The sequence below is a fragment of the Ailuropoda melanoleuca genome, chromosome 18, assembly GCF_002007445.2.
Source record: "Ailuropoda melanoleuca isolate Jingjing chromosome 18, ASM200744v2, whole genome shotgun sequence".
Lineage (NCBI taxonomy): Eukaryota > Metazoa > Chordata > Mammalia > Carnivora > Ursidae > Ailuropoda > Ailuropoda melanoleuca.
Window position 1 is genome coordinate 9,924,007 of NC_048235.1, and position 24,909 is coordinate 9,948,915.

The window sequence follows — 24,909 nt, forward strand, 5'->3', positions numbered from 1 at the left end:
TAGAGTATATTTTAAAATATCTTCAGAGAAGAAGAATGTTATCTCTTTTAAGATTAAAAATTTGTTTTTTAAACATGTATTTTCAGATGATTTTACTTGTGATTATGTATGTCTAATTCAAACCATGTTATGTTTCTTTCTGTGTTTGGCAACATTCAACCATGAAAATTAAAATTAGTGTTTAAGAAATAATTCAAGGAGAAGACTCCTCCAATAATATTTGCCCCAGTGAGCTGGGTAATTCTTGTAAATTGGTCTTTTGGCCTGAGTGATTTAGATAATTACTTAAATTCTCTATTTTAGGTTGAATATTCAGATACTACTCAATATCAAGCATATGATAAAGAGGATTTGTTTTATTTTTTCTTCAGTAACTTGATCAAAGATGAGTGAAACAGTATACTTTACCTATGTATTGACATTTTATATTCTTTAATTGTTCAGAAGCAGTGTCTCTTTAATTTGATTAGATCTTTTTTCCTATTGTTATTTTCCAATTTGTTTGATGGATTAACAAAGATTTGTTCAGTCAAAGAAAATTCTGGGTAACCGGTGAAACATAAGTTTGTAATCAGTATGTAACTCAAACTATACTCACTCCATGAAAACCAATGATTAGATTACATATAAACATTACAGGGTGGGGGAAATGAATGCATTATTTACTCCAACTAGGATGTTTTCGTTTTTGCGTAATTGAAATTTTCTTTTCCTTTTTCAGTAGTATTTTTTATTTATGGTGTGCGTTGAGAAATAATTTTCCCTTGTCTTTTGTAGTTTTTAATTCATGAAAATAAACTAAAACCAGGAGATTATAGTTCTATTTCTTATTTATTAATGTAAAAGAATCCTATTAACTATTGCAATTTAGACTTTATTGTATTTTAAATTAACATATTCATGTTTTTGTGATTTTTTTAACAGGCGATAACTTCAAGCTCTTATGGTGGATCTAGATTATTGCTGCAAGGAATTAACAGTAAGTGCTTATGTGTGTGCAATAACTTTTTAAAAACCACAACTTCTCAATATTTTGAACTCCATTATGCTTAAATGCATGAAAAAAGTTAATATGATTATTTAAATTTAGCCTCCCATTTTATTTTGATAAAATGAACTCACTCTAGTCATATTTGCCAGAGTTTTAAAAGATTACTGGCAGATCATTTTAATAATGGAGAAATAAGATCGATGGCCATGTCTTTCCATTTTGTCCAACACGTTTGTTTCGTTGTGCTGTATAAATTTTGTTTATGCTTTTATGGCATTGATTATCTCTTTGATTAGCTGATTTACAGACAGATATGCAGCTGATTTACAGATTACAGGCAGTCTGCGTTCTATGGTTTTTCTACGGTTTTCTATGAATATTGGTTTTCAAATTTTGGATTGTGGGACATTTATTTTGCATTAGTAACATCTTTTGGAGCAACTCAAATTCATCTTTTGTGATGTTGCATTTTAAATAGTTTTCATACAAATACGAGTCACTGAGTCTTGTAGTAATCTCACAAAAGGTGGGAGAGGGCATCTTTCTCCCAAATGAAATTAATAGTAAAGTGGAATGGAGCAACTTCTCAGTTATTCTGCCATGTATTTTCATAATGGTTTAAATCTGTGTTTATTTCAAATGTGAGCATAAGTAACTTTTGTTTTACCTGCCATCCTGGGTTATCTTGTGCCTTTCTTTACATTAATGTAATTACCTGGGAATTATCTCTATTCCAAATTGAATAGGGAAATATCGGCATGCTGCAGGCTCTGTGCTCATCCAGGAATTAAAGTAATTTAAGATATGAGGTTTTAAATGGAAACTCTGTTTGTAAGGAGAAGACATAATTCACTGCCAGAGGTATCTGTCTCACTGAAACCTCTGGAGAGACAGAAATGCTCTCCAAATTCTGAATTCTTGATTTTCTAAATAGTCCAGATGCTGCTATCTTACCTACTTGGATAGATTTCTAGTGTGTTCGGTAGTCTGGGCTGTGACTTGGTTTTTGATCCTTACTGATACCGGTCCCTGGGTATCTTTCTGACTTAACAGCTGAGCTCTTTGGCATTACTCCTGTCCAACGATCTTCAATTTGACTAAGGCTCCTCAGGCCATTACAGTGTTTTCCTTGAATACAATGAATTAAATATTGTTATTTCATAGAATAGGGAATGATTAGATGTATAAAATCCCTGCAAGGCTCATTCAGGAACTTGCTGTATTATAAAAGAAATCATTTTCTATTTGGGGGATTCCAACTTCACCTGTTTATTAAAATAATTGTAGAAACAGCCTTTGGAGAAAAAGGTGTATGGATCCTTAGAAAGCATTAACTGGTATTAGCTTTGTGATAGCCTAAATGTGATATAAAATGACTGTTGAAATGACTTAAACTATTTCTCCTCTTACCGTGGAAAATAAAGAGGAGGAAGGGCAAAGAAAATGCCTTCATACATGAGAAGCGTGAGCATGTGCACGTCCTTATAACCAAGTGGCGATCATTAGTCGTAGAACTGCATATTTTATAATGTTATAATCCGATTGGTTCAAACTCTCTTTTCCTTAGATGATCCAGTATATATTTTTTTTTAATCTTCAAGTCAGGTCTACATACTTCTAGGAACAATCAAATATAAATATGCGTGTGTATAAATAAAAATATGTATTTATACAAGTGCATATACATTTATGTAAATACATATGTATACACACATATCAGCAAAATCATATTTTCTTAGGGTCCTTAAATGGGAAGCTTTGAATACACATACAGAATTTGATTTATCTTTGGATTATTCTAAATGATTTTATCTCTAAATCTTCAGTCTCGGTCTGTTCTTATTCTGTCCTTCCTCCATGCATTGAAGAACTCTTGGGTAGTTGGTTGTGTGGTCTCAGACACTGGCGGTTTAGGGAGGAAAGATTACGTTTCTGTCTACTAGTTGCCCACAGGCTCCTGGAGAAAATATGAAAATTTAACAAATTTAATTATCTGTGGTGGGAATTGTGATAGGAATCAGGATACAATGGTTGGGAAGTCAGGAGATAAGTACCTCGGTCATCTTGGAGGTCTAAAGCAGTGTTTTCTGGAGAAGGTATTTCTAGAACCACAGTAGTTGTGTCCAACTGAGAGGAGGTGGTGGTGGTGGTAGTGGTGATGTTGCTTTGTGTGTGTTTGTGTGTGTGTGTGTGTGTGTGTGTGTGTGTCCCAAAGTGTGGGGTTTGGGCAGGGAGTGAGGAGTGAGGATGGGGATGAGGAGACTGTAGGAATCATTCCAGGCTCTGTGGGAAGGGAACACTATAGATGCAGTGGATGTGAGGTCAGGGTGAGAGAAGAGTGTTACTTGCTCAGGGAGCACAGAATAAAAGTTGCCCAGGGCCAGGAAATGAGAGAACTAGAGCATGAAATTACATCCACAGCTATACTGAGAAGTTTGCATTTCATCAGATTGTCCCCCAGGAAAAAAAGGGGGCCCTCCTGGATTTTACAACAGTAAGGTGGCATTGGAGTTGTATTTTGGAAATATCGATAGAGCGGCAGTTTTGAAGAAGGATTAGGAAAGATGGAGGAGGAACAGCAGAAATGGAGATAGGAAATCCTACCCGTTAGGAAATTAAATTAGTAGTTGTAAGAAATGTGATGGCTGACTTTTCAAAGGAGGTGGCTTTGTGGGTCGAGCAAGAGCCTAGGAAACTCTAGCTCTGAACAGTGGAGACCAGCTTGTTTATTTGAGGTTATTTGTCGTTTGAAGAAGGAAATCTATAGGATGATGATTGACTGGGAGGCCCAGTGGGTTGAGGGAGAAGAAAGGCTAATGTTAACATAAACAGTTACAGGAACACAAAGATGTCCTCTGACTGAGGGTACTGGATAGGAGGCACTGGGTATGATTAGGGAGCCCAGCTCAGAACCCAGACAGAACCCGTTGTCTATAATGGCTTTGACCATGTCTTCTTTCTTTCCTACACTGTCCAGTACAGTAGCCACTAGCTTCATAAGACTATTAAAGTTAAAATTAATTAAAATTAAATGAAACCACAAATTGTGTTCCCCAGTTGCCCTTTCCACATTGCAAGGGCTCGAACACCAGCTGTGGTGAACCGCTACCCTATTGGACAGCACGTATGTTGCCAAAAGTCGCATCTGACAAAGCCGTTCTACATTCTCAAAGAGCTCGTGAAAGAATGCTATTTTGAGTCACAAAAGCAAATACATAACTAAATGCATTTTAGCATGTATACCCTTCTAAAGCTTTTAGAAATAGAGAGGCTTAATTATATTCTTCGTCCGTAATCAGTCAGTCTGGTGAAAAACATCTGAATTTTAATAGAATGAGAAAATTTTAAATCCTCAAGTTTATATTTGAAGGAATTTTTTCTTTTCCAACACTGAGGAGCATAACTAAAGCTACCCTGCCTCTTATAGAACTGACAAAAAGCTTGGTAATAAATCAAAGGGGCCACTGTAGAGCAAGACCATTTTCTCAAAATATCTTATTTTCTTAATGCTTTTTCAGCATCTCCATTTCCATCTTTAAATTCATTAATGAAACTTACTGATGTCAGTTCTCACTAAAAGATGATAACATTTGGGATAATAGGATCTTATTAGATTGCAATTTCCAGGGCTCAGTATGTAAAATACAGTTCACCACCTCTGACCTCTTTAAATGTATGAGAGAGAAATATCTAAAATACCAGGTTTTTTTTTTTTTTCAAGATTTTATTCATTTATTTGGCAGAGAGAGAGACAGCCAGCGAGAGAGGGAACACAAGCAGGGGGAGTGGGAGAGGAAGAAGCAGGCTTCTCAGCGGAGGAGCCCGATGTGGGGCTCGATCCCAGGACCCTGGGATCATGCCCTGAGCCGAAGGCAGATGCTTAATGACTGAGCCACCCAGGCGCGCCATAAAATATCAGTTTTTAATGATAGTGTTTCTAAATGATGGAATATTTTGTTTCTGAGGGAAATATATTCTGATTGCACATGGAAGAGCCAATTTGCTCTCTATTCTAATTATACACAACCTGAGTTCATTACAGGTGGTCTGTAGGTTAAAGGATGTTTCACACCTGGTAGAATGTTGATTATAAACAGATTACTTGATCTTCCTTTATCATTATTTGGAGATGAGATATTCAGGGGGAAAAATCAGTTGGAAGCAGTGTAGGAAAGGAAACTGTGAAGAAGTGAGTTAATTTGTAGCTACAGCCCTGGCCTGTTTTTCACAGAACCCTCCCTATGATATTATTTACTAGCTAGAAGCTATTTGCATGTGGCTACTTGTCTAACAGTGCACACACACACACACACACACACACACACACACACACACACACACACATAAAACAAGTCTGTACTTCATTCTTTCCCCCAGAAAAGAAGTTTGTCAGTGTTTTTGTATGTTCAACTTTGACATTGTAAAATGAATTTCCATTCTCTTCTGTCAAAAATAGCTTCATGATTGGTCTCCTTGACTACGCAATTTCCTTCTTCCTTGCAGATTAATCTAAGGTATTGTTTTCATCATACCCCTCCCCCCCCACAATCCTTTACAATATACACTGATCCCACAGAATAAAGTTTTATCTTTAGCTTTGCATTCAGAACCCTTACGATCTGTCCCTGTCTGCAGTAGGGACACTTAAATTAAGTCACTGGCTATCAGCTATTGTACGATTGTTCTGGCTCTCCTGATAAGGGCATGCATCCCTCCAACTGCCTCCTCCCAGCCTCCCTGTTTTTTCCACCCTGAGCCCTTCAGCATTCATGTTCCTTTTTCCAAATAGCCTTAGGCTCTCTTGGTCTAAATTCCACCCAATAGTTTTCATTTTCCATGGAGTTTATTTATTTGGTGCATCCATATGCTCTCTGTGACCACTCTCAAAATGAAAAGTAATTAGTAATACTTAAATTTACGTCTGTTAGTCGTGTCCACCTAGCTTGCTTGAGGACAGTTGGCCTGTAATAAACTTAGGAGATTGTACTGGCGAGGGTGCCCTCTTAAGCATCTGGTGATTGAGAATTCAAAGAACAAGTACCTTGAACTGCGTGCTTTGATCAACTCACTGACTCATGCCAACCTTAGACGCAATATGGACAGAATGGGCAAAACATTATTGTCCTTTTTATTGTGCTCAAAAATACTGGGGCATTGGATTTTCTTCTCAGAATCTCTAAAGAGCTATAAGGTCCATAAATATTGATACCCTGTGTGTCTAAAGATCAAGCCAGTTTCTAAAATAACAGTAATGTGTTCAGGTTGTTACCTTTAAGGAAAATATGGATTTTAACTTATCTGCCTATAAATATTAAATTAGCTAAAGGAACTAATACGGTCATTTGTGTGTTTATAACACACATTTCATTCAATGGAAATGAAAAACAACATATTTTATTCATAATTGTATTCATTAAGATCTGGAGATCTCTTGAGGGATTGACTTTTATGTTTAAAAGGAACTTAAGAAACATGAGAGTTACTTAGAGGCCTTTCTAACCAAAAAATATCTTCTTTAGCAACATCTTTGGAAGAAATGCGAGTGTTTGACATTCCTAGTGATCACTTCAGTGTCTTCTGGGGGTACATGTAGCGGGTGCAATAAATTATCCAGCTATCTCATACCAATAACTTATCTCATGCAATTATATCTTCCCTTGTCACTTCGTGTATAAATGGTCTTCATGGAGTGAAACAAGCGATAGGCAAATTGTGATGCAAGAATGACAAAAAAAAATATTTGTAGTGATAGGAGACTTCACGCTGGGGATAAAATGAGTATGAAGTGTGCCTGCTATTAGCTATTGAAAAGCCTGAGGAATTTCCAAAATATGAAGAGGGAGAATGGCAAAGATAGATTTTGACTAGATACAATCACCTGAAATTTGACCCAGGATATGAATTAAGGGGGCAAAAAAAAGCGCTACTCTAATGTGTATCTGCATATTTGCGTTGCCTATGTTTGCCAACCTTATAGCATGGTAAGCAACTGTGATCATTTCTAAAAATGACAGCTTTAGGTATGGAAATTAATTAGATTCAGTGTTTATGAGAATTGTATAAATTTGTTTTTGTGGTCATTAATTTGAGGTACAACTTTAAATTGAAACAAAGTCTATTTCCCCCTGAATGTACTGCTGAGTTGAAATGGCTCATTTGAAACTTTATTAGGTTGCTTTTTCATCTTGTTTTGTGGTTTTTGTTTTGTTTTGTTTTGCTTTTTTGGGGGGGTTTAAAAACTTTTATTATTATTATTTAAAAGAACATAATATAAGTGCTTCAGCTGTTTGAATTAAGGAATTTTGTACTATTAGTCACTTAGTGGAATTTACCCTTGTAGGTCATAGAAACTGATAGAATTATTGGGTAGGATAAGGCAGAATCTGTTTTTCACTGGGGTGGGCCAAACTAGAAAAGTTCCTGGTCAAAAGGTGATAAAATGAAAAATCAGAAATGGAACTATACTGGAGCTTGGTCATTGGGTCAAAAAAAGGAAATTCCAAGTAGGGAAGCAGGAGGAAAGAAGGACTCCGCTGATGGAATGTAAGCCAAAGTAGGTGTGGCAGCAGGCCAGAGACTGGGGGGCGGCATGGTGTGCTGAAGCTTGGCCGTGTCTTCAGACTGTGTCCTTGACAGTGTTCTCAGTTTTCAGGAGTGGTGCCCACTGACTGGGCAAGCACATGGGTCTGATTTTAACTGACAGCATCAATCAGCGTTAGCCCATATACTACTTAAGAAATTTTATCTCTTAATCAATACCACTCGCTTGAAGAGGGGGGAAAAAAACCCGAAACCAAAAANAAACCGAAACCAAAAACACCACCACAAAACAAAACAAAAAAAATATGTTTATGCATATTCCTTCCTTCCAATTAAAAACAAGCAAAATGAAACAAAAAGATGAAGAGATTATTCTAGACAATCAGATAGCTGGATCTCATAATTCTGTGTCATTTCCTGCTCTCCACTCTCCAAACATTGTGAATTATGCTTTGGTGTAAAACAGTTGTTTCACGTGTATTTATAAGAAATAATGCAATAAAATTGAATTCAGTATTTATTATGTAGATGCTGGTTAAGAACAGAGGATTGGAGTCAGACATATCTGGTTTTAATTTTGTCTGTATTCATTTCTAAAATTATACAAATTGGTAATGTTAAGTAAACCCTTTGATCCTTGTATCACCTTCTTCTTCTTCTTAATACTAATTATTATTTTTATTGAAGTATAGTTGGCATACAATATTATTATTTTCAGCTGTACAACATAGTAATTCTATAATTACATGTTACTCAGTACCTCTCACAGTAAGTGTAGTCACCATCTGTCATTATACAAATTTATTACAATATCATTGACTATATTCCCTGTGTGTTATTTTTCATCCCTATGACTTATTTTTATAACTGGAAGTTTGTAACTCTTAATCCCCTTCAGCTGTTTTGCCAATCACACACCCCCTCACCTTTGGCAACCACTACATTGTTCTCTGCCTTTATGAGTCTATTTCTTTTTGTTTGTTTTGGTTTGTTTTGTTTTTGCTTTTTTTAGATTCCATGTGTAAGTGGAATCATATCGTATTTGCTTTTCTCTGTCTGACTTATGTTTCTTACCATAATATCCTCTACATCCATCCATGTTGTTTGGAGTGGCAATTTTTTCCATGGCTGAGTACTCTTTCTTTGTGTGTATATACCACGTCTTTATCCATTCATCTATTGATGGATACCTAGGTTGCTTTCATATCTTGGCTATTGTAAATAATGCCACAGTGTACATAGGGGTGCATGTATCTTTTTGAATTAGTGCTTTTTTTTTTGTTGCTGCTGGTCAATACCTAAAAGTGGAATTACTGGGTTTTGTGGTATTTCTATTTTTAATTTTTTTTNCATAAATATTGATACCCTGTGTGTCTAAAGATCAAGCCAGTTTCTAAAATAACAGTAATGTGTTCAGGTTGTTACCTTTAAGGAAAATATGGATTTTAACTTATCTGCCTATAAATATTAAATTAGCTAAAGGAACTAATACGGTCATTTGTGTGTTTATAACACACATTTCATTCAATGGAAATGAAAAACAACATATTTTATTCATAATTGTATTCATTAAGATCTGGAGATCTCTTGAGGGATTGACTTTTATGTTTAAAAGGAACTTAAGAAACATGAGAGTTACTTAGAGGCCTTTCTAACCAAAAAATATCTTCTTTAGCAACATCTTTGGAAGAAATGCGAGTGTTTGACATTCCTAGTGATCACTTCAGTGTCTTCTGGGGGTACATGTAGCGGGTGCAATAAATTATCCAGCTATCTCATACCAATAACTTATCTCATGCAATTATATCTTCCCTTGTCACTTCGTGTATAAATGGTCTTCATGGAGTGAAACAAGCGATAGGCAAATTGTGATGCAAGAATGACAAAAAAAAATATTTGTAGTGATAGGAGACTTCACGCTGGGGATAAAATGAGTATGAAGTGTGCCTGCTATTAGCTATTGAAAAGCCTGAGGAATTTCCAAAATATGAAGAGGGAGAATGGCAAAGATAGATTTTGACTAGATACAATCACCTGAAATTTGACCCAGGATATGAATTAAGGGGGCAAAAAAAAGCGCTACTCTAATGTGTATCTGCATATTTGCGTTGCCTATGTTTGCCAACCTTATAGCATGGTAAGCAACTGTGATCATTTCTAAAAATGACAGCTTTAGGTATGGAAATTAATTAGATTCAGTGTTTATGAGAATTGTATAAATTTGTTTTTGTGGTCATTAATTTGAGGTACAACTTTAAATTGAAACAAAGTCTATTTCCCCTGAATGTACTGCTGAGTTGAAATGGCTCATTTGAAACTTTATTAGGTTGCTTTTTCATCTTGTTTTGTGGTTTTTGTTTTGTTTTGTTTTGCTTTTTTGGGGGGGTTTAAAAACTTTTATTATTATTATTTAAAAGAACATAATATAAGTGCTTCAGCTGTTTGAATTAAGGAATTTTGTACTATTAGTCACTTAGTGGAATTTACCCTTGTAGGTCATAGAAACTGATAGAATTATTGGGTAGGATAAGGCAGAATCTGTTTTTCACTGGGGTGGGCCAAACTAGAAAAGTTCCTGGTCAAAAGGTGATAAAATGAAAAATCAGAAATGGAACTATACTGGAGCTTGGTCATTGGGTCAAAAAAAGGAAATTCCAAGTAGGGAAGCAGGAGGAAAGAAGGACTCCGCTGATGGAATGTAAGCCAAAGTAGGTGTGGCAGCAGGCCAGAGACTGGGGGGCGGCATGGTGTGCTGAAGCTTGGCCGTGTCTTCAGACTGTGTCCTTGACAGTGTTCTCAGTTTTCAGGAGTGGTGCCCACTGACTGGGCAAGCACATGGGTCTGATTTTAACTGACAGCATCAATCAGCGTTAGCCCATATACTACTTAAGAAATTTTATCTCTTAATCAATACCACTCGCTTGAAGAGGGGGGAAAAAAACCCGAAACCAAAAACACCACCACAAAACAAAACAAAAAAAATATGTTTATGCATATTCCTTCCTTCCAATTAAAAACAAGCAAAATGAAACAAAAAGATGAAGAGATTATTCTAGACAATCAGATAGCTGGATCTCATAATTCTGTGTCATTTCCTGCTCTCCACTCTCCAAACATTGTGAATTATGCTTTGGTGTAAAACAGTTGTTTCACGTGTATTTATAAGAAATAATGCAATAAAATTGAATTCAGTATTTATTATGTAGATGCTGGTTAAGAACAGAGGATTGGAGTCAGACATATCTGGTTTTAATTTTGTCTGTATTCATTTCTAAAATTATACAAATTGGTAATGTTAAGTAAACCCTTTGATCCTTGTATCACCTTCTTCTTCTTCTTAATACTAATTATTATTTTTATTGAAGTATAGTTGGCATACAATATTATTATTTTCAGCTGTACAACATAGTAATTCTATAATTACATGTTACTCAGTACCTCTCACAGTAAGTGTAGTCACCATCTGTCATTATACAAATTTATTACAATATCATTGACTATATTCCCTGTGTGTTATTTTTCATCCCTATGACTTATTTTTATAACTGGAAGTTTGTAACTCTTAATCCCCTTCAGCTGTTTTGCCAATCACACACCCCCTCACCTTTGGCAACCACTACATTGTTCTCTGCCTTTATGAGTCTATTTCTTTTTGTTTGTTTTGGTTTGTTTTGTTTTTGCTTTTTTTAGATTCCATGTGTAAGTGGAATCATATCGTATTTGCTTTTCTCTGTCTGACTTATGTTTCTTACCATAATATCCTCTACATCCATCCATGTTGTTTGGAGTGGCAATTTTTTCCATGGCTGAGTACTCTTTCTTTGTGTGTATATACCACGTCTTTATCCATTCATCTATTGATGGATACCTAGGTTGCTTTCATATCTTGGCTATTGTAAATAATGCCACAGTGTACATAGGGGTGCATGTATCTTTTTGAATTAGTGCTTTTTTTTTTGTTGCTGCTGGTCAATACCTAAAAGTGGAATTACTGGGTTTTGTGGTATTTCTATTTTTAATTTTTTTTTAGGGAAACCCAGTACTGTTTTCTGCAGGTGCTGCACCAGTTTGCATTCCCACCAACAGTGCACAAAGGTTTCCTTTTGTCTGTGTCTTTGTCAACACTTGTAATTTGCTATCTTTTTGGTACTAACCATTCTGACGAGAGGGAGATGATAGCTCCTTTCCCTAAAGATTAGTGATGATTAGCATCGTTACATATGTCTATTGAACATCACTGTGTCTTCTTTGGAAGAATGTTTCTCCCGGTCTTCTGGCTGTTTTTTAATCAGATTGATTGCTTAATTGATTAATTTTTGGTATTGAGTTGTGTAAGTTCTTTAAATAATTACTTACAAGTGGTTATAAGGATCAAAATAAGGTGGTGTGTATCAAGCACTTAGGAATAGGTCAATGTATAGCATGTCATCAACAAAACATAAGCTGCAGGTGTTACTTTAGTTGTCAGGACACTGTTCACTGGAGAAAAACTAGCTAGGAATGGAAGTACTCCTGAGTCTCATTCCCAGAACACAGGCTCTGCTCCCAATCAGAGGTCTGATTTTGTTTTGTTGATGCCTCAGCTCCAGCAACTTTGTGATTTCCTCTTCTCTTGACACCTGTGAAGACTTGAGCCAAATTTTTAACTTTCTCAGAGCAATAGGAAAGGGCTTTAGGGCTTGCAGTTTTAGGTACTAAACTCATTTGGTCTTTTTTTTTTTTTTCCCTATCTGATTTTCCTTTATGATTATGTTCTATTTATCTATTTGCTTATGTATATTTCTATATCATATATAAGTTTTCTGTTTTCATATTTCTGTGTTGATTGCTTTAAATTTTTATAAATGTCAGTCAGAGTTTGGGGTTCAGTAAATAAGTTATGTCTTACCTGAAAGTGTAGAATATTAATTTTTAAAAATAAACATTATCTGTAAGTAGTTGTTATCACGAGTTACAAAATAGCTTATTTAACTCATTGGTCAACTGAGGATTCATATTTATTATTTGATTAGTAATCTTGATGTGGCCTTGCTATATTCTGAGAAACTATAGAATTTAAAATCTACGTATGTATATAAGGCTTCTGAAGTATTTTATTCACCCAATTCAAGGAAATATTTCTTTCGTTACAGTTTCCACTTCAGTTTTCTGGTTTGTATTCTTTAATAATATAAACTATGAATTTGTCAATAATCCCTTCCAAAGTCTGAAATTTCTATCTTGAGTAAGATAGTCCAAGCATAGTGAAGCTATGTTGTGTCAATATTGTTTTGTTCTCCTGCTTGTGACTGTGTTGTTTGGAAGTGAGACAATGATAAATGATAGTGATATAACTGTGTACCAGTCAGCTGACTAGTGATGCCAACTTACTGTAATAATCATTTTGGCTCCATGACTAGCAGCTGTCAACAATCAAATGTGGAGCTTTCTAAAACTTTAATTTTTAGATCTTAGAAAAATTTATATGGTTTATACTGACCATATTTCTAAATAATAAACAAATAGATAATATCAATGTAGATTTGAGTGTGCTTTCCTGCTTCATATTAGATTGTTCTAATATATTGTACAGAAATCAAGGTTTAATAATTTCAGTATGTTTCTTTTTTTTTTTAAGGTTTTATTTATTTAGAGAGAGAATGCGTGGAAGTGGGAGGGAGGAGTAGACAGAGAGGGAGAGGGAAAGAATCTCAAGTAGATTCTGTGCTGAGCATAGAGCCCAACACGGGGCTCAGTCTCACAACCCTGAGATCCTGACCTGAACCAAAGCCAAGAGTTGGACACTTAGCTGACCAAGCTACCCAAGCGTCCCAATTATATTTGAAGTGTATTCAGAAAATTTATCATTCAAAACATTTTTCAGGCTCTGATTTGTGAAATAAGGACTTAAGAATTTCAAATGTCCTTTTAAAGTTTTGTTTCATTATTATTATTATTATTATTTTTCATTTGTCTTGCTAGAATTCTGTAACTCAGGGCACAATAGTGTTAAAACAAATGTTGAGATATTATTTAAACTATAATTTTAGTTAAAAAAAAGAAAATTAATAATATGTGAAAGCATTTTGCCCAGAATAATCTTTGTTAGGAGGTCAATACTTTCGAGTTCTAAAAATCAATGTCCTCATAACTAAAAATCTCTTTTCTCTCCAGTAACCAGATCAGTATTTGGCTCCTCTTTGTGAAACGTAGACTGGAGAATTTGGTTCACTAGTTATTTCCTATTTTTTTTCCCTACTTTTGTTTTTCATATGCCTGTTTGTTTATTTTATATGGTGCAGTAAGTTTGTAGTCTTTAATAAAGACTAGTCATTATTTTTCTGTTTTCATTTGCTCTTAGTATCTTAAAATCCATAAGTCATTGTTTATCAAGTACTAATACATCATGAAATAAATTTAAATCATAAAATTTGAAGTATTAGATTTTAGGTAAGAATCGCTATTTGTATGGCAGGATGTTGGATTGTCAGAAAGGTACCTAACCACAAAGTAGGTACTATCTTCTCAGTCCAGGCAGAGAGTTCTGTCATTATCTGTAGTCACTCCATCACCCAGAGAACTAGAGCCACTCTCATGTTCCCTAGCTACACCATGCTTTCCTTTTAGCTTGTTAAATATCTGGTTATGCCTAGTTCTGATTTTGCTTTTTCTCCTTAGAATGTTCTTCTCATTGACTCTTCCATTTTCATCAGGTCTGTCCACCTTTACTTATGGTTCTTTTTACAAATAAGATTTCACTACTCATGATTTTAATGAAAAAACCAGTTCCCTAAACTTCCATCCAAAGCTACCTATCCTTTACAATTCCCTCAGTTCATGGCTAGATCATCCTAAGGTGCTTCAGTTATATACGCTTTCATGCTCTCAAGAAATTTCTACTCTAATTGTCTTCTTTCTCTTGATGTTCAACCTCTACTTCTTATAGTGCATTATTCCCAGATTTACAATATTTTTAAAACAATATGACACAGTAAATAAAAACAACAGAAGTCCTTGTTCAGTCTCTCATCCCCTTCCAGCTAACTGCAGCTATGTCCATATCTCTCTGGATATATATGATACAATGTATATATCATACTAGATATATGATATACTTTATCCTGGAAATATAGAGCATATCCATATAAGCTACTATATACGCTACTAGATATAGGGCATACCAAGTACTAGAGATTATTTTGTCTTTTGAACCAAAGTGTTGATAAAATTTATCTGGATATAATAAAAATATGACATTACTTTATGCGGAGTATTAATGACAGAAAGAAGCACTGTTTTGTTCAAAAGTTTTAAAAAAAATTCTTTTTCTGTTTTAAACTTTATTTTGCTGTTATATCTTAGTTGTCTTTTGAATTGATGGAAGATACTTATCTAGTTGTGGGACTAATCTCTGAGATTACATGCAAGTTCTATTATGCTAGGATGGTGACATTTATAAACCTTGGCCAGGCAAAATATGTTTATGCTTTAATATTTTTACTATGTACATATTTTTCGACAATAAAAACTCCTCAAAGAGAAAATATGTCTATGTCTTGGGAAGACATTAGAAAACTTAAGGACATAATTAGTTTACACTTTAATAAATTCCCTTGAACAAAGGTGTCAGGCATACTGGATCAAGGTTTAGAAGAAGTCTTAAGGAATCTTGACTAGTTACTAATGGCTTTGTGTAATGCAATCTTTTAAATTTGCATTTGAAGCAGCATTTAGACACAAATGTGTTAGAAGACTTTTTTTATTTGTTGAAATATACAAATAAAATAATCTTAATTGCTGTATTTTAAGATCTAAAGCAAATTTAGATTTAGTTTTAAAGTAAATATTTCAATTGTATCCATTTTCCAAAAGATAGTTTATTCTAAACTTAGGTGGTACTTTGGCACTCTTCTTCTAATTATAAATATATTAAGAATACTGATGTAAGAAAAAGTAGCACATCTGGGTTACCCTTGCTTGATATGTTCTTGCAAGTGAAATAAAATATTGAGTTCAAAAGAAAGTGTGAAAAAAAAGTTTGGTTATCTAGGTATTTGGAATAAAATGGTTAAGTCTTTCCTATTTCTGAACTGTAGTTTTCTCCTAGGGTCCATCAGCACACATTCTGTCAGAAAAGATCTGGAGGAAGTCATAATCAATCTATGATTTTGTATCAACCAAGAAAGATGACAGATCTGAAATAATTTTCCTTACACAGGGCTTAAGATACAAATGTATGTATGCATCATTTTAGTGATAATGAAAATTGACTTTGTGACCTCAAGTAATCTTTCAAGGATATTTCCATGGAAGTTCAGGAAATTGCAACACTATGTAGAATGGGTTAAATTTGCCACATTTCTTTTGTTCATTTTTCGAGAATGGGTTCAGTTATTCTATTTTACATTCTTATTTAAATTTTTACTTGAGAATGAGGTCCTGGCATTGGAATGTTACATATCCTATGAAAAACTTAGCCATGTTCTCTATCAGCTTGACCTTCTGCTATTCTTTGTATTTACCAGCTGGACATTTCACCTTTTCCTCTTAGTTTAGTAAAGCTATAAATAGGAAGAAGAAGTAGAAAGGTTAGCCAATCAAAATGCAGACTATGAATAAAGGTCAGGGTGGTAGGGCAGGAAATTCTAATTCTCAATATTTTTCAGACAATAAAAATCTGACACCTCATTCTTGTGGCAAAAATTGTAATAACGGAATTGAAAATACTGTGCAAATTATTTTTCATATAAGACTGTAGAGTTGAAATAGAGTAATGGTATTTGTCCATTGTCATTAAACTTTTGGAATTGTGCTCTGATGCTTATGAAAAAGAAGCCATACATACAAAATAGAAAAACAACAAATGTATATTTCAAAGTTGCAGGTTTTACACATTTCTTCTTGACTCATTAATGAATTATAATTTGAATTGTATATAAGCAAAATAAAGCATGGATGAGATAAATCATAGAGACTTAGAAATCCAAAGTCTAAAATAAATGAAAGTAAGGCAAAGATTGCTGATGACTTGATAAGTTATTTTTTCTTTTCACATAATTTATAGCATTTGCAGGTAGTTCTTGGCATTTGTATAAGAGATTAGGGGACATGAGAGTCTGAATAATGGGTCCCTGAAAGATAGCCATATTCTAACACCTGGACTAAAATCTGTGAATGTTACCTTATATGAGATAGATAGATGATAGATAGAGAAATAGATGATGATAGATAGATAGATAGATAGATAGATAGATAGATAGATGATAGATAAGACACATAGATAGAAGATAGACTTTGCAGATATAATTAAGTTAAGGATTTTGAGGTGGGAAGATTATCATTGATTATCCAAGTGGACCCTAAATACAATCATAGGTATCTTAATGAAAGGGAGGCAAAAGGAGATTTTAGAAGCACACACAGAGAAAGACAATATGATCTTGGAGGCACAGGTCAGAGTGATGTGGCTACAGTCCAAGGAATGCCAGGAACCACCACCAGAAGGTGGAAGAGTCAAGAAATAGATTTTCCTATAGCCCCTGGAGGGAGGATGGCCCTGACAACAACTTGATCTAGCCCAGTGATTCTGTCCTCCAGAATTATGAGAGAATAAATATACTTTGCCATTAAGTTCATGATAATTTGTTGCCAGTAACCATAGGAGACTAATAGAGGGGGCATTCGTGGTGAAGGAGCAGAGCACCTGGAACAATTTTGCTGAAAACAAAATTCATCAATTCAAACTCAAACATTTTAGCTTATCTTCTATATATTAATATTTTAGAGAAGTTATCCACTGTCTAAGAGTACAATAGCTTGAGGCTCACTCAACATATTGCAGAAGAATAAAAACTGGTTGGGAAATGAAGAGGCCTGGAAAGGCATCCTAGCTGGCTGAGTTTGAACCTTCTTACACCTTAACTTCCCCAACTGTTTAAAGGGGAGGAGTGCTATATCAAAAATCTCTTCCAGTAGATCAGGATATGTATTCTGAAGGAAAGAGGGAATTGAAAATATCAACATCTGGGAGTGATTAAGGAAGGTAAACCTGGTGGTGCACCTTGCTGAGGATAATGGATAAAATAAAACTCTGGCTATCTGGAACATGAATGTTTGAATAGTAATTACAGAGGATAAGGGCAAGGTGGAATGGAAATGTACCCAAAATACAATTTTACAGTATTTTAAAGAGCATGTCCTATTGCTCTTCCTGCCCTCATGCCCTAGATGTTATTTAAAATCTGAAAATGAATGAGACACCTAAGAGTAGAGAGAAAACAGAAGGGCTCCATAGAGTGAGCACTGGGGGATTCCAGTCCTTGAGAATGGAAAGGTGAGGAGAAAGAGCAAAGGAGAACAAGAGAAAGAAAAACCAGGGGCGCCTGGGTGGCACAGCGGTTAAGCGTCTGCCTTCGGCTCAGGGCGTGATCCCGGCGTTATGGGATCGAGCCCCACATCAGGCTCCTCTGCTATGAGCCTGCTTCTCCGTCTCCCACTCCCCCTGCTTGTGTTCCCTCTCTCGCTGGCTGTCTCTCTCTCTCTCTCTGTCAAATAAATAAATAAAATCTTTAAAAAAAAAAAAAGAGAAAGAAAAACCAGAAAAGTGGGAAGAAGAGCAGGGAAGTATGATGTCCTGGAAATCAGTCAAGAAAATGATTCAAAGAAGAAAAGACAAACTGTCAATAGCTGATGGGTCAAGTAAGATAAGGATGGATTATTCACCATGGATTTTAGTGAGGTGAGGAGTCACTGGTGACCATCACGAAAAAGCAATTTCTGTAGAGTTGTTGATTAGGGAGTTATTTATCATTATCCTGAAACAAACCTTTTTCTGAAGTATTTGCACCAACTGCTTCTATGAGATTGATAAATACTCTGTGAAGTTAGATAAAATTCTGTTTACTGCCTTAAGATATATCTCTTTCTCAAGACATTTATTCCTTAAAATCAGTACTTTGAGGGAGAATAAAAAGAGAAAAATCACAAAGAATTAGACTAGATAACTTTTCCAAGAAGTTTTGTCCTAAGGGGTAGGACAAAAATGGGGCAATGGCTAAAGGGAAACGTCAGGTGAAGAGATTCCCTCCCCCGATATGGGAGTGATAATAGGATGTTTATATGACAATGGAAATGGAGTTGTGAAAAGGAAAAAAATAAATAAAGGCATCACTGATACTGAAGAAGTGATGGGAGAGAAAGTACTGGAGCAAGTCTTTGAGCAAGAGGGAAGGGATGAGATCCAGGGCACTGATGTGGGAAGTTTACTACAGATCAGGGAGCAAGCACATCAGCTCCTTAGATATAACAGTCATCAAGAGTTATGGAAAAAATGCTGTTGGAGGGAGGTCTAGTGATACCAGAAGCTAAGCATTCAAGTATGGAGGGAGAGCGACCCACATGTTGATGATGGTCCCAACCAAGCGTAGAGGTGGAGTCTGGGTGATATGAGTCTACGCNGAAAAAATGCTGTTGGAGGGAGGTCTAGTGATACCAGAAGCTAAGCATTCAAGTATGGAGGGAGAGCGACCCACATGTTGATGAGGTCCCAACCAAGCGTAGAGGTGTAGTCTGGGTGATATGAGTCTACATGACATTTTTCAAGAAGAAAGAAGGCAGAATGATTTGGAAGAGTCAAATGAGCAAAAAAGATAATCAGCTCACTGAGAAACCAAGTGATACACAGGTACGTGGGGACCTAAGGGAACCCACACTAAACATAAAAGGATTGCGAGGGAAATTGCATCTACAGGGAAGAGCAAGAGAGCGAGGAGGATGATGAGAGAAGAAGATGAGAGTGCCGGGTATTTTGCTGAAGATTTACTATGAGTTCAGAGGTCTCACTGGAAGTTTCAGAATCGGGGGTAGTGAGAGATAACGTTCACTAAAGGGCTGATGACCAGGGCTTTGTTCGGTGATGATCTAATAAATGACGGAGGGCAGAATGAGATTAGTCCTCTTGTTCTAAGTCACTTTGTAGGGCCAAGGCTGTGAGTGATGTGAAGGGAAGGGGGGTTAGAGGCCTATGNTTACTATGAGTTCAGAGGTCTCACTGGAAGTTTCAGAATCGGGGGTAGTGAGAGATAACGTTCACTAAAGGGAATTAAACCAGATGACCAGGGCTTTGTTTGGTGATAATCTAATAAATGATNGACCAGGGCTTTGTTTGGTGATGATCTAATAAATGACGGAGGGCAGAATGAGATTAGTCCTCTTGTTCTAAGTCACTTTGTAGGGCCAAGGCTGTGAGTGATGTGAAGGGAAGGGGGGTTAGGGGCCTATGAAAGAGGGGACAGAGTTCTGGGGTATCCACCTGATCATTGCTGGGAAGGTAGAGGCCTCTGGAGAAGCCATCTTGTTCTGCATTTAAAGGACTTCTGAGGTCTCTGTTATATGAAGCTAAGGTAGGAATGGAGGTCAGCACAAAAATTCACATGACTCACATCTTAGAGGTCCTACTCAGTCCCTATTATAAAAGGAGAGGGAATATGGGGGGGCAGTTAAATACAAGGTCATTGACGTACATATTTATCAAGAGTCATGGAACTATTAAAGGTAACTGTGACAACGCTGGATGTAGAGAATGGATTTAATTTTTTTAAGTTCTATAGTACATTTGTTCTGGCTCCACAGAGCGATCACTAAACCTACTTAGGCAGTTGCATTTTTTTGTTTACTAACCATGAATGATCTTTCTTATAGCGAAGGACTCTTAAGAATTGAGAAGCAATGCATAGCTATGCCACCTTGACAAAAGTGGCAGATATAAAGTTTCACTTAAATGTTTACATCGAATCTAATTACCAAGTACTCTACCTGTGTTGTCACAAACCTCCCTCCCCCCGCCCCCCCACCTCCCAATAAGCATTAGAATAAGAGGTGCATTTATGATATTCTTTTGTAACACAAAAGTTTTATTGAGAAAGTTGTTTTTAAAAGTAGATGTTATCTCTACTATTCCACTTACATGAATTCTGTCTTTATGAGAGAAAATCAATCGTATTTACTTATTATTTTTTTTAATGATTTTTTATTATATTATGTTAGTCACCATACAGTACATCCCCGGCTTCCGATGTGAAGCTCAATGATTCATTAGTTGCGTATAACACCTAGTGCACCATGCAATACCNGTTTTATTGAGAAAGTTGTTTTTAAAAGTAGATGTTATCTCTACTATTCCACTTACATGAATTCTGTCTTTATGAGAGAAGATCAATCATATTTACTTATTTTTTTTAATCAGTTCACACACCCACACACTGTAGCAATAGATAACTTAAGGCATGGTAACCTAGAGTACTTGACAATGCTCTAACTCAGTTTGTATGATATTGTTTGCCAACTGGAGTAGAGAAGGTTGCAAATTTCTCTGTAGTCAATATCTGGGGAAATCAGAGTGTGCAGGGACAGTTGTATGCACACTTAAATAGTGGACCAGTTTCGTTATATAATTTTAAAATATTTTATTCAGGTACAAACATCAAAAAGAGAGACTATTTTTCAGTGTCATGCTGGATGATAATGTAAAAAAGCAATGTAGGATGAGAAAGTTAACCAAATTCAACTCTGAGTGGTCAGAGAGACTTGGTTCCTAGAGGCACAGAGCAACCCAGTAGAGCATAACAGATTGTTGTAGCTCTGTGATCCTTGTTCATTGTAACCCTGTCTGCAACACAGGATAGTCCTGCATAGGAAATGAGAGCATCAGCAATGCTTTTCAGATTAACTTATTCTGAATACATACTGAACATTAACCAAATATTATATTTCTATATATATTTTTTAAATGAGGGCTTGCAAGGTAGGAGGGTTTCTCTTTCCTGTGCTTCATTTGTTGGAAATCATCGAATTATTTTAATTGAAGTACTTAAAGACTGAATACCAACCTGCCTTAAGTTTTGACTAGGGCTGTAGTGTTTTGAATTTATAAGAACTTGGCATTGTCCCTGTCTAATTAGTTATGCACACAAAAGAAGAAAAGAAAAGAAAGTAGCAAAATAAAAATTACAAATGATGAAATGTCAACTTTGAGAACTGGATAGAAAAGTAACTAAAGAGAAAAAGAACTGGAAACCTTTCCTAAAATCAGTAATAGGAGAAAAAAAAAATCGGTAGTTGAAAGCCAAATCATATCGAATACTAGCAAGTGATAACTATAGTGCCTTGGCTAGGTCAACAAAATATTGATAATCTAGACACTCCAAAAATGGTCCTAATAAGGGAAAGGTGACGTTTCATTATATGTTTCAACACACCTTCTGCACCCAGGCAATAATAAGAAGAAGAATAAGAGAGGAGGAGAGACAAAATCCTGATGTTCTCATAAAATAACAATCACTAAGATAATTCATAAAAAATGCATTCCAAAATTATAGAAACTCATGCAGATGTCAAATCTCAAAGAGAGAGAGAAAGCACCACATGGATAATACAGTAAATATGCAGATAATGTTTCAGAATATGCATATGACTATGAATGTATTTTTAATATTTTCACTCTTTAATATAAAGGCAATATTATATTTAAGCATTGTTATTATAGTTTCATATAATTGCCTCAAATATTTTTAAGTAAGCAAAGTATAAATAATCATATATTTAATGAATATATTTATAGCATTGCAATCCGAGGGATTTATGTAATAGCATGCGAGTAATATGCGTATTTGTGTGTCTGTTTGATCCCAAATGAAAAGAAAATATTTTATAGGCGTGTCCCGCATTCTTTATATTCTATTTTCTGNGAAAATATTTTACAGGCATGTCCCTCATTCTTTATATTCTATTTTCTCTGTGACTGTTAAACTATATATATTTTTTGCTTTCATCTTATTTTATAAATGTATTGGAAGAGTTCCCAATCTTACAGGTTTAACTAAATACATAGTACTTGTAATTTCATGTGAAGATTTTGATACAATTTTTGAAAAAATATAAAGAAATATGGAGGAATGACTTATAAGAATAGGAAAGAGAAAATAGATTCTTTCCTAATTGTATACATTGAAGATGTTGGCTTAAGGTTAAGTTTACCATACACACTGGAATTGAAAGTGTGGAGAAAGTGGAGTGTTCCCCCTAGCTGAGGCAGAGAGGAGTGAGTGGGTAAAGTGAAAAGTTTTAAGAGTGTAAGCAAAGTCACCATGCATTAACAAGGTCAAACACAGGTCAAGTCTTGGGACTGTTCTAGCTTCTGTGTGCTCTATTGGAGTCGGTTCTCATCCGGTGCTCAGATTGGAACACGCATCCAAAAGGACCAAGCACAGATGAGAATCTAGTAATGAGGTTGTTGACAAGGGAGTGGAATCAGCTTCTACACGTGATGATTTGCATGATCCTTGAAGAGAGAGAACATAAAGGAAAGCAATGTCCAGGCTACGCTGTCAACCTTTCCATACCTCTTAACACTGGAGACTGAAAAATTCTCTCTATGTTTTCGTGAAACTGTAAACTTCCTTGAACTTTTTTTTTTTTTTAGGACTTGACACATCCTTTCCTGATTTCTCGATTTCACAGTCTCTAATGCCAAAGCTGTGTGGCAGAAATTAAGACAAGAATAGCTTCTGCTGCTGTTTTGCTAATGATGATCTCTTTCAAGTATTATCAAGTCGGCAATTGAACTGTAAAGAAAAAACAAGTCCTGAGATCTGGACCTACTACCACCTGTTATTTTTCCTTTGTCTCTTTGGGGTGGCGTTTGCCTGTTGGGAGGAAAAAAAAAAAGTATATCTCCTCATATGACAGAAATGAAGTGAAATGAAATGAAAACAGAAACAAAACAACTCTGAAGTGGGGGCTGTACCTTGAGGGGGAAATTGTAATAATCACAAAACAAATCTACCAAGTCTCAGACATCCGATTTGTGTTATCAAGTCACTCATAAGACATGTATACTTTCATTGGAGGAAAGCTTTTAAAAAAAATGGAGAAGAAGAAAAAAGACCTAGAACTTGCAGTGTTCAGACATACCCTATCAAGACTGGGACTTAAATTCATCTCTGGGAAATTTTATTTTCAATTTGTAGCATACGCATGGAACAGATAGAGTACTTGTCAATATTCCATAATAGACAAAGGAAAGCCTAAATGAGACCAACAATGGAATTGGCAATACAGTAAAAATGAGAAGGTCAGACAGAGCTCTGCTTGGGATCACTGCCATTTATATTCGTTAAAATGACTCTGCTTGATAAGCTAGCTTTCTGAAATACCGTGAACAAATTCTTAAAGAACTGTTGGTACACTCTTGCCTAGTTAGATAATCAGTTCCTTATTGTGGAAATAGAAATAGCGTCCTGGATTTGATTGAGCATCTGACTTTGTGGCTTGTGTGAGTAGTAATGTTGCAGGGTTCCAAGGGGTTCATTCTTCAAAGATTTGGTGCATTCCCATACTTGTGTGGTCCAGAATCCAAACCCAGCCTTGGTAAAAGCAAGTTTCATGGGAGGTTGGGTAAAAGAATATGGGTTAATTCTGGGGGACGAATTATTTTTAAAAAGCATTTTTGACTGATGGTGGAACAGCCTGGCTATCTGTATGTAAGGCACACCCTGCATTTGGCAATTTTCAACTGCATTTTTTGGTTCCATGTAACTTTTAGATAGAGCAAGCGTAGCCTTCATTACAGGGCTATGACTCCTCTGTTATTAGTAGTTATATGTACTGGTTCACCATGAAACTTCCGTCTGAGAGTGAAAGATAGAATTGGGAACCATATGCATTTGTTCAGCTATGTGTCCATTGCTGCATGTTTCTAATTCAAACTTCTTCTCAGTTTATACTTTTACATCTGCTATGAGGAGGCATCGTTAATGCCCCTTTGGGTGAGATAACAGATCTACCAGAGATCTCTCATCTAGAACAGAAGAGAGCCTTTCCATCGAAGCATTCTCACTTAGCATTTCATTTACTTTTTTCCTACATTGCTCTCCCATTTTCCCTTGAAAATAGACTACTGGTGACTTAACCAAAGGAAATTTCCAACATATGTACAGGGCAGTAAAGCCTAAATGAGCACCTTGGAGTTCATTTACCATACGCATTTATTCAATCATTCATTCAGCCCTCATCGTAGAGACCCTTACTGGCTGCTTACTATGTGTTAGACCCTGTACCATTTGCTGGTGATGAAAAAACTCACTTTTAATTAAGACTAACTTCTTTTGAGCTATAAGTAAAATAGTTTGAATCCAGCTAACATTTTTAACTTTGGATCAAACTTCGTTGAGCATGGAGCAAGGTATATGTCAGGTTCAGGGAAATACTAGAAATCAAGGCATTTGGTAAAATGGTGAATTAGCATGGGTTTAACAGCCATTTATTGTTACCTGTTTTGTTTTGGTCAAGGTGCTAAATGCTAAGGATAAAAAAAAAATAAATTAAAAACAAAATCGATGTGA